The following is a 16,796-nucleotide window of genomic DNA, read 5'->3' as shown; positions in this document are numbered from 1 at the left end:
TCAACAACTACTTACTGAGCTCTCACTAAGTATGTATATTGTTTTGTTCTTCATGCTTAGTAATGTAGTAGTAAATAAATAGAAGTAGAAATCTCACACTTATGGTGCCTATGTTATAATAGGGGAGACAAATAATAAAGATAAATGCTAATGTGAAAAATTGAGCAGGGAAGGGAGACATGAAATGTTGAACAGGTTAACATTTTAGTGATTATCATCAATACAGGAGCTGAAAAATGACATTCCAAGTATTAGAAATAGGTTAATGTATGCTTAGTGTGTTTAAGAAATATCAGGAAAAACAGTGCGGCTCAATAAATAAATGGATAAGGAGCATAGGAATGCTATATAAGGTCAGAAAATTACTGGGAGGCCTACTAATGAAAAGTTTGTATGTCACGCTACTTCATAGGAAGATTGTTGGTTTTTATGCTGAGTGAGATGTGAAGACAATAGAGGATGTTGAACAAAAGAAAGACTTGATCAGATTTACATTTTATCAAATGATTCTTAGAACTTTATTGAGAATAGCTATCCAGGGAAAAAGCAGATGAAAGGAGCTTGGTTGTGATTATTCCAACAACCTCGGCCTGAGTAAGACTGTTGGCAGTGGGGATGGTATGAAATAATCAAATTCTGCATAGATTTGGAGGCAGAAAGAATCGATTTTGTTGCAGGGAAATATGTGGGTGTTGGGTAAAACAGAAATCAAGGATGACTTCAAAGGTTTTGAAAGATTGGGAAGATGAACTTTCCATTTATTAAATGAAGAATTCTACAATATGTGCTTTTGAGGAAAGGTGAACAAACCAAGCTTTGCTCTTGATATGTAAAGGAAGGGCAAATATCATGCAGGCAGTAGAATGCAGAATGTGAAGTTTATGGGAGAGATCTGAGCTAGAAGAAGTTTTGTAAATCAGCAACATACAGATGATGAGAGAAGCAATTCTTGATTTTTCCCTTCTTTACATTTGTATCTCTTTGTGTGTACAAGCTATGCGGTATCAAGTAGCTGCAACTATGGCTAATAACCCAGCCAAATCCAGAATATGAAGCATAATGCAGGACAAAAAATCCATTTCTCCAATAAATCAATGACATTAGAAAGGGAAGAGATGGATATTATACAATGAAAAAGATAGGAGACAAAGCAATTAAATTCAATGCTCAAATATTGTTTGGAACCTGAATTCAGTAAACTAATTACTAAAAAAGTCATTTGGGGGACAATTATGGGATTTAAAAGATATGCTGAATATTTATTTTTGGAATTATTGTATATTTTGTACCTTGTATAATATGAATGCATATATTTATATGTGTACATATGCATCTACAAAAAGAGTTATTATCTATACATATCACATATTTGATTAACTGAAAAGTTTACAAATAAAATAATACTATGACTGAGGCTTGCTCAGTCATAAAATTGTGAGGTAGATGGCAGTCAAAACTGGCAAAAGTTTCCTAGAATCACTGTAGAAGAGAAAGCCACTTTTCCAATGTATGCTTTTTGTTTTTTTCTGGATCTTTTATTCTATTCCAGCTGTCTATGTTGTCTGTTTTTGTACCAGTACCATTCTGTTTTTGTTACTATGGTTCAGTAGCATAGTTTGAGGCCAGGCATTGTGATACCTTCAGTGTTGCTCCTTTTGCACAATAATGCTTTGGCTATCTGGGGTATTTTATGCTTCCACATGAATTTTAGAATAGATTTTTCTATTTCTGTGAAGAATGGCATTGGAATTTTGATGAGAATTTCTTTGAATTTGTATATTGCTTTTGGTAATATTGTTATTTTAACAATATTTATTCTGCCAATACATGAACGTAAGAAGTGTTTCTATCTTCTAGTGTCTTCTACCATTTCTTTCTTCAGTGCGTTACAGTTTTGATTGTAGAAATCTTTAACATTTTCGTATAAACTTATGTATAGATGTATTTCTTTTTAGGCTATTCTGATTGTTTTCCTGACTTCTTTTTCTGTGAGACCATTGTTGATGTACAGATATGCTAGTAATTTTTGTAGATTGGTTTTGTATCCTGGTACTTTGCTGAAGTATTTATCAGATCTAAGAGGTTTTTCTTTTATTTTGTAGAGTCTTTATAGTCCTTTAAGTACAGGATTATATCATCCATTCTTATATTATTGCTATGGCTAAGATTTTAACTGTATTGAAGAAGAGTGGTAATAGTGGAACACTTTTGTCTCATTCTGGATTTTAGAGGAAATGCTTTCAATTTTTCTCCAGCCAATATAATGGTGGCTATAGGTCTATCATATATAGATAGCCTTTATTATATTAAGATATGATTTTTGTAGTCTTAGTTTCTTTGGGAATTTTACCATGAGGGATGCTGGATTTTTCAAAAGCTTTTTCTGAATCTACTGAGATTGTTATGTGATTCTTGTCCAGAATCTGTTTATATGCTGTATTATGCTTATTGATTTGTGTATGTTGAACCATCATTTAAAGTATAATGGAGGCATTTGTGGAAATGTCATAGTGAAACCCCTTACTTTGTGTAACTAATTTGCACTAATAAAAACTGGCAAGAGTTGATAATTACAGGAAATAAATGATTGGTAGGTGGGAACACATTATATAATTCTTTCTACTTCTGGGTATGTTTAAGGATTTCCATAGTAATAAATAGCTTTACTAAAATATAATCTCCACATGGACAGAGATTTTAATTTGTTTTGTTTATAGATGATCCCAAAGTATGACTGTCACATTGCAGATGTTTAATGTGTATTCAAAATGTTGAAAGCACTACTCATGAGCAGAAACTTGCAGTAAGCCAAGAGCTTTGCATGTCATCTCCCTTAGTTTGCAATATCGCCAGGAGTAGCTATATAATCCACATTATCCAACTGGCAAAATTTGACTTAGATAAGTGATTAACCAAATTTATATAGCTAGAGACAGATGGAGAAGCCTATAGGGTTCCAGTGCCTGGGTTTCTTTTCACTTTCACATCTTAAACAATTCTGATATTATACTACCCTCATTTGCCAACTCAATTTTGGTTAAAAAAAAAAAGCCTCTTTAGGAGAAATGCTTAGTGGTCTGCCTATTTCTGAAGAAATCCTTTATAACCACCACACAATATCACTTCTTACAAATTGTACATATATTCTTCAGTACTGAGCTTCTCCTAAAGGTCATTCTAGTACGTGCAAAAGATAAAAGTGAGCAAGATATACTTTTCTGCTTCACGGACCACCCTGTGAAGTACACCACAATTTACCTAATAACCCGTGAGTGTCAAAAAAAGCAAATGATTTGAACGTTATCTCTAGTCTTGTGATATTCTAAAGTACATCCTTGTTCAAAAAGTTTTCTGTTTATAACATACAGTGTTAGATATCACCAACTGATATATGTGGGTCAGAGAATAGAAGCCAACTATCTCTTAAGTAGTTGACTCTATAGGCTAGAATGCCAACTCAACTATGAATCAAGAATCCCCAGGGCAAGTCTGGCTACATAATTTTTAAGATTCAGTGCAAAATATAAATGTAAAGGCCCTTGTTCAAAATGCAGGAAAAAGTCCATTTAAGATACTGAACTAGAAAACTTTTACTTGTAGTCTGCAGTCTCTCCAGTTCTCATAGTGGCTTTCTTGTCATTCTATCTCATTATAAATAAGAAAACCTGAAGATTGAAAGTACCCAGTGTCTTTGTCCCCCATGGAAGGCATGAGTGTGGTTTTTCAGGCTTGAAGGCTGCTAGGCCTTTCTTCCTGCCACCTGACAGACTGTCTTGTGGTGTTATAGTGGGGAACAGGATCTAGGGAGGTTGAATCAGGCATGTTCCCTTCTTACAGATCTAGTGTCCCAAACCATGGTGGAAGAGCAACTCCCAAGTGTATTGCCACCACCATACCAAGACTATTTGGTATCTAGACCATGGATGGAAGAGTCTGAGAATTTAAGAGATATGACCTCTGGCCACTTATCATATATATATTTTTTTCATTTTTCTTTTATTATTCATATGTGCATACAAGGCTTGGTTCATTTCTCCCCCCTGCCCCCACCCCCTCCCTTACCACCCACTCCACCCCCTCCCGCTCCCCCCCCAATACCCAGCAGAAACTATTTTGCCCTTATCTCTAATTTTGTTGTAGAGAGAGTATAAGCAATAATAGGAAGGAACAAGGGTTTTTGCTGGTTGAGGTAAGGATAGCTATACAGGGCATTGACTCACATTGATTTCCTGTGCGTGGGTGTTACCTTCTAGGTTAATTCTTTTTGATCTAACCTTTTCTCTAGTTCCTGGTCCCCTTTTCCTATTGGCCTCAGTTGCTTTAAGGTATCTGCTTTAGTTTCTCTGCGTTAAGGGCAACAAATGCTAGCTAGTTTTTTAGGTGTCTTACCTATCCTCACCCCTCCCTTGTGTGCTCTCGCTTTTATCATGTGCTCATAGTCCAATCCCCTTGTTGTGTTTGCCCTTGATCTAATGTCCACATATGAGGGAGAACATACGATTTTTGGTTTTTTGAGCCAGGCTAACCTCACTCAGAATGATGTTCTCCAATTCCATCCATTTACCAGCGAATGATAACATTTCGTTCTTCTTCATGGCTGTATAAAATTCCATTGTGTATAGATACCACATTTTCTTAATCCATGCGTCAGTGCTGGGGCATCTTGGCTGTTTCCATAACTTGGCTATTGTGAATAGTGCCGCAATAAACATGGATGTGCAGGTGCCTCTGGAGTAACAGTCTTTTGGGTATATCCCCAAGAGTGGTATTGCTGGATCAAATGGTAGATCGATGTCCAGCTTTTTAAGTAGCCTCCAAATTTTTTTCCAGAGTGGTTGTACTAGTCTACATTCCCACCAACAGTGTAAGAGGGTTCCTTTTTCCCCGCATCCTCGCCAACACCTGTTGTTGGTGGTGTTGCTGATGATGGCTATTCTAACAGGGGTGAGGTGGAATCTTAGTGTGGTTTTAATTTGCATTTCCTTTATTGCTAGAGATGGTGAGCATTTTTTCATGTGTTTTCTGGCCATTTGAATTTCTTCTTTTGAGAAAGTTCTGTTTAGTTCACATGCCCATTTCTTTATTGGTTCATTAGTTTTGGGAGAATTTAGTTTTTTAAGTTCCCTGTATATTCTGGTTATCAGTCCTTTGTCTGATGTATAATTGGCAAATATTTTCTCCCACTCTGTGGGTGTTCTCTTCAGTTTAGAGACCATTTCTTTTGATGAACAGAAGCTTTTTAGTTTTATGGGTCCCATTTATCTATGCTATCTCTTAGTTGCTGTGCTGCTGGGGTTTCATTGAGAAAGTTCTTACCTATACCTACTAAGTCCAGAGTATTTCCTACTCTTTCTTGTATCAACTTAAGAGTTTGGGGTCTGATATTAAGATCCTTGATCCATTTTGAGTTAATCTTGGTATAGGGTGATATACATGGATCTAATTTCAGTTTTTTGCAGACTGCTAACCAGTTTTCCCAGCAGTTTTTGTTGAAGAGGCTGCTATTTCTCCATCGTATATTTTTAGTTCCTTTGTCAAAGATAAGTTGCTCATGGTTGTGTGGCTTCATATCTGGATCCTCTATTCTGTTCCACTGGTCTTCATGTCTGTTTTTGTGCCAGTACCATGCTGTTTTTATTGTCATTGCTTTGTAATATAGTTTGAAGTCAGGTATTGTGATACCTCCTGCATTGTTCTTTTGACTGAGTATTGTCTTGGCTATTCGTGGCCTCTTATGTTTCCATATAAATTTAACAGTAGATTTTTCAATCTCTTTAATGAATGTCATTGGAATTTTGATGGGAATTGCATTAAACATGTAGATTACTTTGGGGAGTATCGACATTTTTACTATGTTGATTCTACCAATCCATGAGCATGGGAGATCTCTCCACTTTCTATAGTCTTCCTCAATCTCTTTCTTCAGAAGTGTATAGTTTTCCTTGTAGAGGTCTTTCACATCTTTTGTTAGGTTTACACCTAGGTATTTGATTTTTTTTTTGAGGCTATTGTAAATGGAATTGTTTTCATACATTCTTTTTCCGTTTGCTCATTGTTAGTGTATAGAAATGCTAATGATTTTTCTATGTTGATTTTATATCCTGCTACCTTGCTATAGCTATTGATGATGTCTAGAAGCTTCTGAGTAGAGTTTTTTGGGTCTTTAAGGTATAGGATCATGTTGTCTGCAAACAGAGATATTTTGACAGTTTCTTTACCTATTTGTATTCCTTTTATTCCTTCTTCTTGCCTAATTGCTCTGGCTAGGAATTCCAGTACTATGTTGAATAGGAGTGGAGATAGTGGGCATCCTTGTCTGGTTCCTGATTTTAGAGGGAATGGTTTTAATTTTTCTCCATTAAGTATAATGCTGGCTGTAGGTTTGTCATATATAGCTTTTATAATGTTGAGGAACTTTCCTTCTATTCCTAGTTTTCTTAGAGCTTTTATCATGAAATGATGTTGGATCTTATCAAAGGCTTTTTCTGCATCTGTTGAGATGATCAAGTGGTTTTTGTCTTTGCTTCTGTTAATGTGGTTTATTACGTTTATTGATTTTCGTATGTTGAACCACCCCTGCATCCCTGGGATGAAGCCTACCTGGTCGTGGTGAATAATCTTTTTGATGTGTTGCTGAATTCGTTTTGCCATTATTTTGTTGAGGATTTTTGCATCAATGTTCATTAAGGAGATTGGCCTATAGTTCTCCTTTTTGGAGGTGTCTTTGCCTGGTTTTGGGATAAGTGTAATACTGGCTTCATAAAATGTGTTTGGCAGTTTTCCTTCCCTTTCTATTTCATGGAACAGTTTAAGGAGGGTTGGTATCAGTTCTTCTTTAAAGGTCTGATAGAATTCAGCAGAGAATCCATCAGGTCCTGGACTTTTCTTTTTGGGGAGACTCTTGATTGCTGCTTCAATTTCATTTTGTGTTATAGGTCTATTCAGGTGATTAATTTCCTCTTGGTTCATTTTTGGATGATCATATGTATCTAGAAATCTGTCCATTTCTTTTAGATTTTCAAATTTATTTGAATATAGGTTCTCAAAGTAGTCTCTGATGATTTCCTGGACTTCCATGGTGTTTGTTGTTATCTCCACTTTTGCATTCCTAATTCTACTAATTTGGGTTTTTTCTCTCCTCATTTTAGTCAGGTTTGCCGGGGTCTATTGATCTTGTTTATTTTTTCAAAGAACCAACTTTTTGTTTCATTAATTCTTTGTATGGTTTTTTTGGTTTCCATTTCGTTGATTTCAGCTCTTATTTTTATTATTTCTCTCCTATTTGTTTTGGGATTTGCTTGTTCTTGTTTTTCTAGGAGTTTGAGATGTATCATTAGGTCATTGATTTGGGATCTTTCAATCTTTTTAATATATGCACTCATGGCTATAAACTTTCCTCTCAAGACTGCCTTAGCTGTGTCCCATAGGTTCCGGTAGGTTGTGTTTTCATTTTCATTGACTTCCAGGAACTTTTTAATTTCCTCTTTTATTGCATCGATGATCCACTCTTCATTAAGTAATGAGTTATTTAGTTTCCAGCTGTTTGCATGTTTTTTGTCTTTACTTTTGTTGTTGAGTTCTACTTTTACTGCATTGTGGTCAGATAGTATGCACGGTATTATTTCTATTTTCTTATATTTGCTGAGGCTTGCTTTGTGCCCTAGGATATGATCTATTTTGGAGAAGGTTCCATGGGCTGCTGAGAAGAATGTATATTGTGTAGAGGTTGGATGAAATGTTCTGTAGACATCTACTAGGTCCCCTTGATCTATTGCATATTTTAGATCTTGGATTTCTTTATTGATTTTTTGTTTGGATGACCTATCTATTGATGATAATGGAGTGTTAAAGTCTCCCACAACCACTGTGTTGGCGTTTATATATGCTTTTAGGTCTTTCAGGGTATGTTTGATGAAATTGGGTGTGTTGACATTGGGTGTGTACAGATTGATGATTATTATTTCCTTTTGGTCTATTTCCCCTTTTATTAGTATGGAATGTCCTTCTTTATCTCGTTTGATCAATGTAGGTTTGAAGTCTACTTTGTCAGAGATAAGTATTGCTGCTCCTGCTTGTTTTCGGCGGCCATTGGCTTGGTAAATCTTCTTCCAGCCTTTCATCCTAAGCATATGCTTATTTCTGTTGGTGAGATGAGTCTTCTGTAAGCAACAAATTGTTGGATCTTCTTTTTTAATCCATTTTGTCAAATGGTGTCTTTTGATGGGTGAATTAAGTCCATTAACATTAAGCGTTAGTACTGATAGGTATGTGGTGATTCCTGCCATTTAGTTATCTTAGTTGTTTGAAGGTTTGATTGTGTGTACCTAACTTGATGTTACCCTCTACTGTCTTGCTTTTTCTTATCCTGTGGTTTGGTGCTGCCTGCCTTTTCATGGTTAAGTTGGGTGTCACTTTCTGTGTGCAGGATCCCTTGCAGAATCTTTTGTAATGGTGGCTTTGTGGTCACATATTGTTTTAGTTTCTGCTTATCATGGAAGACTTTTATTGCTCCATCTATTTTGAATGATAGCTTTGCTGGGTAGAGTATCCTGGGGTTGAAGTTATTTTCATTCAGTGCCCGGAAGATCTCACCCCACACTCTTCTTGCTTTTAATGTTTCTGTTGAGAAGTGTGCTGTGATTTTGATGGGTTTACCTTTGTATGTTACTTGTTTTTTCTCTCTTACAGCCTTCAATATTCTTTCCTTAGTTTCTGAACTTGTTGTTTTAATGATGATATGTCGTGGAGTAGTTCTATTTTGATCTGGTCTGTTTGGTGTCCTGGAGGCCTCTTGCATTTGTATGGGAATATCTTTCTCTATATTTGGGAAATCTTCCGTTATTATTTTGTTGAATATATTACGCATTCCTTTTGCTTGCACCTCTTCTCCTTCTTCGATGCCCATGATTCTCAAGTTTGGTCTTTTGATGGAGTCAGTGAGTTCTTGCATTTTCTTTTCACAGGTCTTGAGTTGTTTAATTAATAGTTCTTCTGTTTTTCCTTTAATTACCATTTCATCTTCAAGTTCTGAGATTCTGTCTTCTGTTTGTTCTATTCTACTGGATTGGCCTTCTGTTTTGTTTTGCAGTTCTGTTTCATTCTTTTTTCTGAGGTTTTCCATATCCTGGCAGTTTTCTTCTTTATTGTTGTCTATTTTTGTCCTGAGTTCATTTATCCATTTATTCATTGTGTTCTCTCTTTCACTTTGGTGTTTATACAGTGCTTCTATGGTTTCCTTTATTTCTTCTTTTGCTTTTTCAAATTTTCTATTTTTATTGTCTTGTAATTTCTTGAGTGTCTCCTGTACATTTTGGTTGACCCTATCCAGTATCATCTCTATAAAATTCTCATTGAGTACTTGTAGTATGTCTTCTTTTAAATTATTCTTGTGGGCTTCATTGGGTCCTTTGGCATAGTTTATCTTCATTTTGTTGGAGTCTGGATCTGAGTTTCTGTTCTCTTCATTCCCCTCTGATTCCTGTACTAATTTTTTGCTGTGGGGAAACTGGTTTCCCTGTTTTTTCTGTCTTCCCATCATTGTCCTTGGTGTTGTTACTGTCCCTGTACTGTGTGTAATTATTTTCTAGCTTGTAATAATAACAATGGTAATATTGAGAATGGAAGAGTGAGCTGAGATGGAAAGCAAGAAGTTAAAGAAAAGGGGAAAACAAATATACAGACAAGAGGGAGAAAGCAGAACAAGGTATCAGACAAGAGAGTTTCAAAGGTATAAACTGGGAGTGTTAGTGTACTAATCAACAGTAAGCTGGTCCGTGTCTTCCCAAGCCATATGGGCGCCGGCCACTGGCGGCCCCAGGGGCCCTCCTCGTTTCTCCGTTTAACGTGAAGTGGAGATTCTCTGCACCGGCTGGAGATGTGAAGGAGTCAAAGTTATGCCTTTTCTCAGTGATTATGCCTGCAAAGTGTGTCTCCAGCGTCTCTCCAAGATTTCACTATAGGAGGGTCGCTTTCTGCTTCCTACCTCTAGCCACCATCTTGGAATTACCACTTATCATATATATAATGATTCTGCCAGCCCAGCACTGGGAGCAATGCCACCATACTTGGTCCTGACACACTGGAGTTCTGTTCACCAAGTAGGACCTTACCTGTGACATCACTCCAGCCCTTACCAGGGCAGAAACGTAGTACTGTATGGGAGATAAGGAGGGAGGGGTGCCAGAGGGTAGAGAAGAAGAAAGTCAGGAACTCTTTAGGGAGAAGTTGTAGGAGGGAAGACTGAGTGTGAGCTGGGGCTCTGAGCCCTCCAAGGCATGGTCCATTTTCCCATCAGATTTCACTTACAAAATGCACATTCAAAGGTGAAATTATCACAAATTTAAAGACAGCTATTACAAAGCTTTCCAGACCTTAGTTTCTTCATTAGTCACACAGAGGTGGAGCCTATCACAGACTCAGGACCTACACCTACCAAGGGCCAAGTGAATTTCATAGTCAAAAAGTTAGCCTGACAGCATAAAATGAGGAAAGTTGTTGGTCAGCCAATTTTAAACTTCTAGCAATCACTGGACCATAAAGTGTCTCAAGTCCTGTGAATTAATATTGAGAAACAAATCATGTAATTATAAATATTTGTGCCAAAGAAGTCAACTTGACAGATACAAGTATTATAAGAAATCTATAATTTTGCCTTCAGATTTCTCAAGCTTTTCTTATTCTCCAAGAGGATCTGGAATCAGGATTTCGCACTTATCCCAACTACCTGTAGGAATACTAGAATGGGAATTTGCTGAACACCTACTATGTGTTAGGGGCATCCAAATGCCTCACTCTCACATACATTCTCACATTCACATGGCTGTCTTCTATATTGGGACTTTATCCTTTATCACCAAGTTAGGGTTATGTGCATTACCACTGTATGGGATATATTTATACTAAATGCATACTATGCTATTATGCTAACATTATTTATCTGAAATTTAACTTCATATAAACAAGATCTTGTATTTTATCCAACTCCAAGTAGAATAGGCAGTGCACTTCTCAGAAGACTGAACAGTTTCTTTTCTCCCAGTGACTCATCCTGTCTACACAGTTTATTGCCTGTTTACTTGTGCATTTATAAAAAGATGTGTGGATATGTGTGTATGTGTGTTGTACATAAAGAGAACAAGAGGAATAAAACATACTACCTCAGGATGTTTTATATATCAGACAAGCTGAATAAGACTATCAGAACACTTCTCATTTTATTGAAATAGCTTCATTTTTTCCAAATGATTGCATAGTTCCTGTCTCTAACATCAATTGTGTGTCAAAAATACTGCCAAAACTGCCAGAAAGAAAAGTAATTTTCAGTATTGCCTCTGCTAACATGATTGTGAGTGAAGTCAGTGTAACGAATGGAGCTGATCAGCAACATTTGCTGCGGGTGAGTTATTTGTTCTTAGTGTCTTCATGGAGAAATGACTGTAGAAGATACGAGGCAGAGTAAACAAATGTCAGAGATGGATGTGGAACACCTCAAGCAGCTTGCCAACTGAGGGAGCTCCTATATGAAAAGGACTGTAGGCCAAAAGCTCTCAGAGATGGAGAGGGCCTTGCATCGCTTCACTTAAATTACCTGATGTAGTTAAAGAAAATGAAAAAATTAAAAAGAGTTTCCAAAATTATAGCTCTTAAAATTTTATATTTAACAATTTAACCATGGAAATTCCAATGCAATTTCATTGTGCTTTAATCAGTTCAAAAACATAGAATTTATTTTTGAGCATTAAGTCGTAATTCAATATTAATTCTGTGGTTCTAAAAGATAAACACTTATCTGACATAATGTCTGAAATTCTCAACTTGAAGTTCACTGTAAATATGTGAAGTAGATTCCCATGCTCTCTACCTACTTAGTAAGTTTTATGTAGGAGTGTGGGCAGGTATGAGGTTGAATCATCAGAAGTTAGAGCAAAATGATGGAAGAATTCAGGTAGAAGTGAAGCAGCCTCCACATGAACCTGTTCCTCCTTGTACCTTGATCTGTGATTCTGATGTCTTCTGATTAACCATCCAGAAACAGCTATTCTATCAACTTTAACTTAAAGAACTTCCCACAATCATTCTCACATAGTAGCCATGTATTTTTCAAACTTTCATATGTGTTTTTGTCTGGTTATTTTGATTAATAACAAAAGTAAAATAATTACAAATAGTTATTAAGGCACTGTGATGGTCCAGGGTACAATCTGAAGTTATTTCTTTATAACATCTTGTTTAATCTTCATAGAAAGTCCATGAGACCGGTTACCAAATGAATCTTAAGACATCAAGAGTTATAGTTTAATTCCTAATGAGAATTAACCTTTTCGATTTTGTATTATTAAATAGGTTGAGGCAAAAGATGTAAAGTCTTTGCTTTAGTCACTTAAAGCTTAGTGATTGAAAAGCTACTGTAAACAAGAAAAAGATTAGAATCAAACTCCATATCAGCATTCATGAGATGTCATGCTCACAAGAATGCCATTGATTTTGTGTTGTTGTGGCTTGTTGGTTGGTTGTTTTGCTTGATTTTTTGTAAGTTTGGAGAAACCAGCTAATTATATGCTTATTAAGACAGCTCACCACAATATCATGTCAACATTCAGATCTCTCCAAAAAACTGGTGGGCACATGCATACCAGTGTGTTTACATACAGTCCTTGTAGAATTTGATATGCTTTGCAAAACAAAAATTACATGTGTAAGGTCACATTTTTCTTAGCTGAATACTTTTCTTAGTGACTTATCTTGCAGATTGCCAGATCCTATAGTGGGAGGGGTCTTAAAAGTTAATGACTAAGCTATTTACTTCATGTTGACTATTAGCTGTCCCTCATCCCTTCAATCCTATAGTTTCCATGGTCTTTATTAGAAGTCTTTCCAACATTTCCCTAAGTTTCTGGAAAGCAGACTTAGAGATGTATTTTAATACTAGGCATTCAGAAGTATTCTTTCTGCTAGGAGTTACAAATTGAAACATACTGGCCAGATCAGACCTACAGATATTTTTTGTTTATTTTTTTGCTTTCCAAATGATTTATTTTTAATCATATAGCAGATGCAAACATGAGGAATTTTTAACAAACCCATATACACACTTATGAGTGTATGTTTGTATTTACAGATGGATAGATGGATGGATGAATGCATTCAACTTCTCTTTATTAAGTTTTAAGGTATACTTGAACAAGTTTAAGAATCTGGTGAGAGGGCTTTTGCTTTTCTGCATGGCAAGCACTGGTCAGAATTCAAGAGTAGGTTCCACTTTAGCTAGGGTGGGGTTCCTCCTGCTCACCAGAGTTCTCAGCATGCTGCCAGGCAGCATTATGCACAATGATTTTTTGTCTTTCAATAAATTTGATTCTTGCATGTCTATTTAATATTTATTATATACTTATTGGATTTTAGCTACAGATAATGATGAAAAGACCTCCTTTTCCCCCTCAAAGCTCTCAATCCTATGAAAGTAATAAATATATCAATGATTTCTTTTGTTATAGCAGATGATAAGTGCTTCAATTAAAGCTTATTTAAAGAGACATAGACTTCGTACTGGAAACAGGAGAATTGGGAGAAGACTTTAAAGAGATGACATTTTAATAAGATGTCTAAAGTAAGACTTGTCAGATGAAGGAGTGATAAACATTTTGTGTATACAAAAAAATCAGAGAAATAAAGAAGTCCATTTGGGTCCAGCAATTTGCTGGACTTTTATAGAATCCTAAAGGGAAGATTGAGCAATAAAGTAGTAAGAATGGACTTTGAATGCTTCACTCAATAACTTTTGAATCACTTCAAATGATTATCAGGGGAATTATTGCTAATAACTGAGATTCTTCACAATTTAACTTTATCCATTCCCATGTTTTATTATGGTTTAAAGGGATTTTTTTCTCCCCTAAAATCTCTTTTTCTACTTAAAAGAATTCAAGATAAATAATCTAATTTTAATTACCATTTTCTTTTTGGATCTATTTTCTATCTTTTAAATCTGTTTTGTTCATCAATGGTCTGTGTAGCTGAAAGAATGGTTGGTCTTTTCCTATGTTGTTTTACTGATGGTTCAGAATTTGCAGTTAACCATTGGTCCCAGTCTATGACCTTGGGAAAATTTACTCAATTTTGTTCTTTCAAACAAGCTTAGTAAAACCTACTTAGCAATGCCTTTGCTATTTCCCAAAGGTTCTGGTATGTTGTGTTTTCCTTTTTTTTCAATTCTAGTAATTTTCTGATTTCTTCAGTGACCTGCTGCTTATTCAGCAGTGTATTTTCAGTCTCCATGTGCTCATTTATTTTCTGTAATTGTCTTCAAACACCCAGATATTTTGTCTTCTACTTGATTCAGTGTCTTTAACTTGAAGCCTCTTTGAACTGAGTTTTTTATTTGACTTATTGAGACTTTCATTTCCAGAACTTCAATTAGATTTTTTTTAGGACTTCTATTGAGTTTTTCTTTTTTTATATATTTCATTGTCTTCCTTATTTCATTTAGCTATTTATTTGTATTCTCTTTGAATTCATTCAGGCACTTAGTTTTATTCTCTTTGAATGCATTCAGATATTTATCCATGTCCTCTTTGATTTAAATTTGTTTATTATTATCATCATTTTTTAATTCTTTGAGATTTCATCTACTTTACTACCTTTAGAGTTCATTATTATGGAATTACTAACTTCTGGAGGAGTCATTATGCATTCTTTTTTTATATTCTTGTGTTTCTCCATTGAGATTTGTGCACGTACAGTAAAGACATTCATTGGAGCTTTGAACATCTGTAGTATTTCAGTTGATTTTAGTATTTTCAATGTTCAGCAGGTATGTGTAATTGTAGCTTTGATGTACAGTTTTTCTTACTGGACTCTGGGGTATATCTCAGTAGGCAAACATTCTCTCACAAGCTCATGGCACTGGGCCCAATCCCCAACTCTACTCAGAGATAAGAATGCTAGCTAGATTCTCATAGTTCCTAGTGCACCAGTTGGTACTATATGTGGGCTGAGGGTGTGTCAGTCAAGGGTCAGTTTTCTATTTCAGAGTTGCTTTTACTTTGAAAGCGTTCTTTTGTTTGTGTATCTGCAGTCACTGATGGCTGGAAGAAGCTTTGCAGCCTATAGACCAGGAAGGTTCCTACTAGCTCCACAGCCTCCTCTAGTTTGTGCCCCAGACATGGCAATTATTAAAGCTGAGGGCCATTCTCCAAATGTATGGGACAGCGGGATTAGCAAATAGTGTACTGAGTTCTGGACTGGAGGGTGAGAAATGAGGGAATTGAGCACTGTGCCTGCAGATCTCAGTGCTTTCAGGTTTCACTTACCAATAAACACCCTTTGAGAAAGAAAAGGCTAGAAAAATCATAGAACCTGTGGGACCTGGGCCCACAGCTCTCAGAGTGCCTGGTAACAACCACATACAGCTTGGATGTAGAGACTGAGTACTATACCAGGACAGGTTTGGAACTCTGTTTCTTTGGTTTTCTTAGGAAAGGGGCTTACTCCTCACCAGGGAAGGTGAGGCCACCAACCACTGTTCCCATCACTGTCTAAGTGATGCTTAGCTCCTGTTGTGCAAATTTGCCATGGGATCTACCTTCCCCCATCTACAACCACCTCTCACAGCCATATCTGACCCAGACATTATGGCAGAGTTTTCCCAGACTCCCTGAGCCACAAATATTTCTTGTTTTCAGGTTTCCAGGGTAGCTAGGTCTCAAACAATAGGACCTCTCTCAGGATGGCACCTGGCCATCACTGTAAGACAGAGAGAGTGACAAAATGTCTTTCTTCTCTAATATTAGTGTGCTACACTGGAATAGTCATTGTCACACCAAATCCCCACACTGAGATTGTGGGAAGTATGGGATTTTGCTGTGGCCTTTCCTGCCAGTCTGTAACCATGGCTACCTAGTTTACCTTGTGGTTGTGGCTTTGGCTCCCCTACATGTTGTTCCTGGAGTATATTGCCTACTTTTCTTTGTCATGGTTTTGTTTCTCTGTACTTTTCAGCTACCTGGTCACCTCTGTCTTGATTCCTTATGGTGTTCCTCTCTTTTTCTCTTCAGAATATAGTCTTTCTTTTGTTACCTATATTCTTCTCAATCACAGAGTCAAACAGAAGAAGCTTCTAATCTGCCATTTTACTTTAAGCTACTAGATTTGTGGTGATTTGTTACAGTAGCCTTTGGAAACTAATATAATATATTTCACTCTTCTCATGTAAAAAGTACTATAGAAAATGGGAAAAAGAAGAGAAAAAACAGAATATGATTTTTATTTGTGGCTCTAGTACAATTAGAACTGAGCACTTAAATACATCCTTTCCTTTAGCCCATTGAAAGATGCATCATTTAAAGCAGGACAAAAAAGTCTATCAGCTTATAACAGAGTATTTCTTTCTGGATCAGTATATGAAACTGGAATAATTACATGTCATGTAATATGCAAACTTCTGCATACTTCAATTCTTACTTCTCATAGTTATAGAGTAAATACAAATTATTGACTATCTCCATAACTGTACCAAGAAGATTTAGATCTTCATTAGTACATAATGGATCTATAGTCTTCTATAAGCATTTTTAAATGAAAAATTTGGATTAGATTTATTCTAGTGAATTCAAGAGATGGAATGAACCAGTAAATAGAAGCATCAGAATTCCTTATACATTATACTTGAGGTCAACTTGGGTTTCGTTAAAAAATAATCAGCTAGATCAATGAATTCAACTGGCACTAGGGTTATACCAAATAGAAAAATATAAGGAAAATGAATCAGTCACTGCTATATTTTTCAAACTCAGTAATAT

The sequence above is a fragment of the Castor canadensis genome, chromosome 6, assembly GCF_047511655.1.
Source record: "Castor canadensis chromosome 6, mCasCan1.hap1v2, whole genome shotgun sequence".
Lineage (NCBI taxonomy): Eukaryota > Metazoa > Chordata > Mammalia > Rodentia > Castoridae > Castor > Castor canadensis.
Note: the sequence above shows the minus strand (reverse complement) of the source record.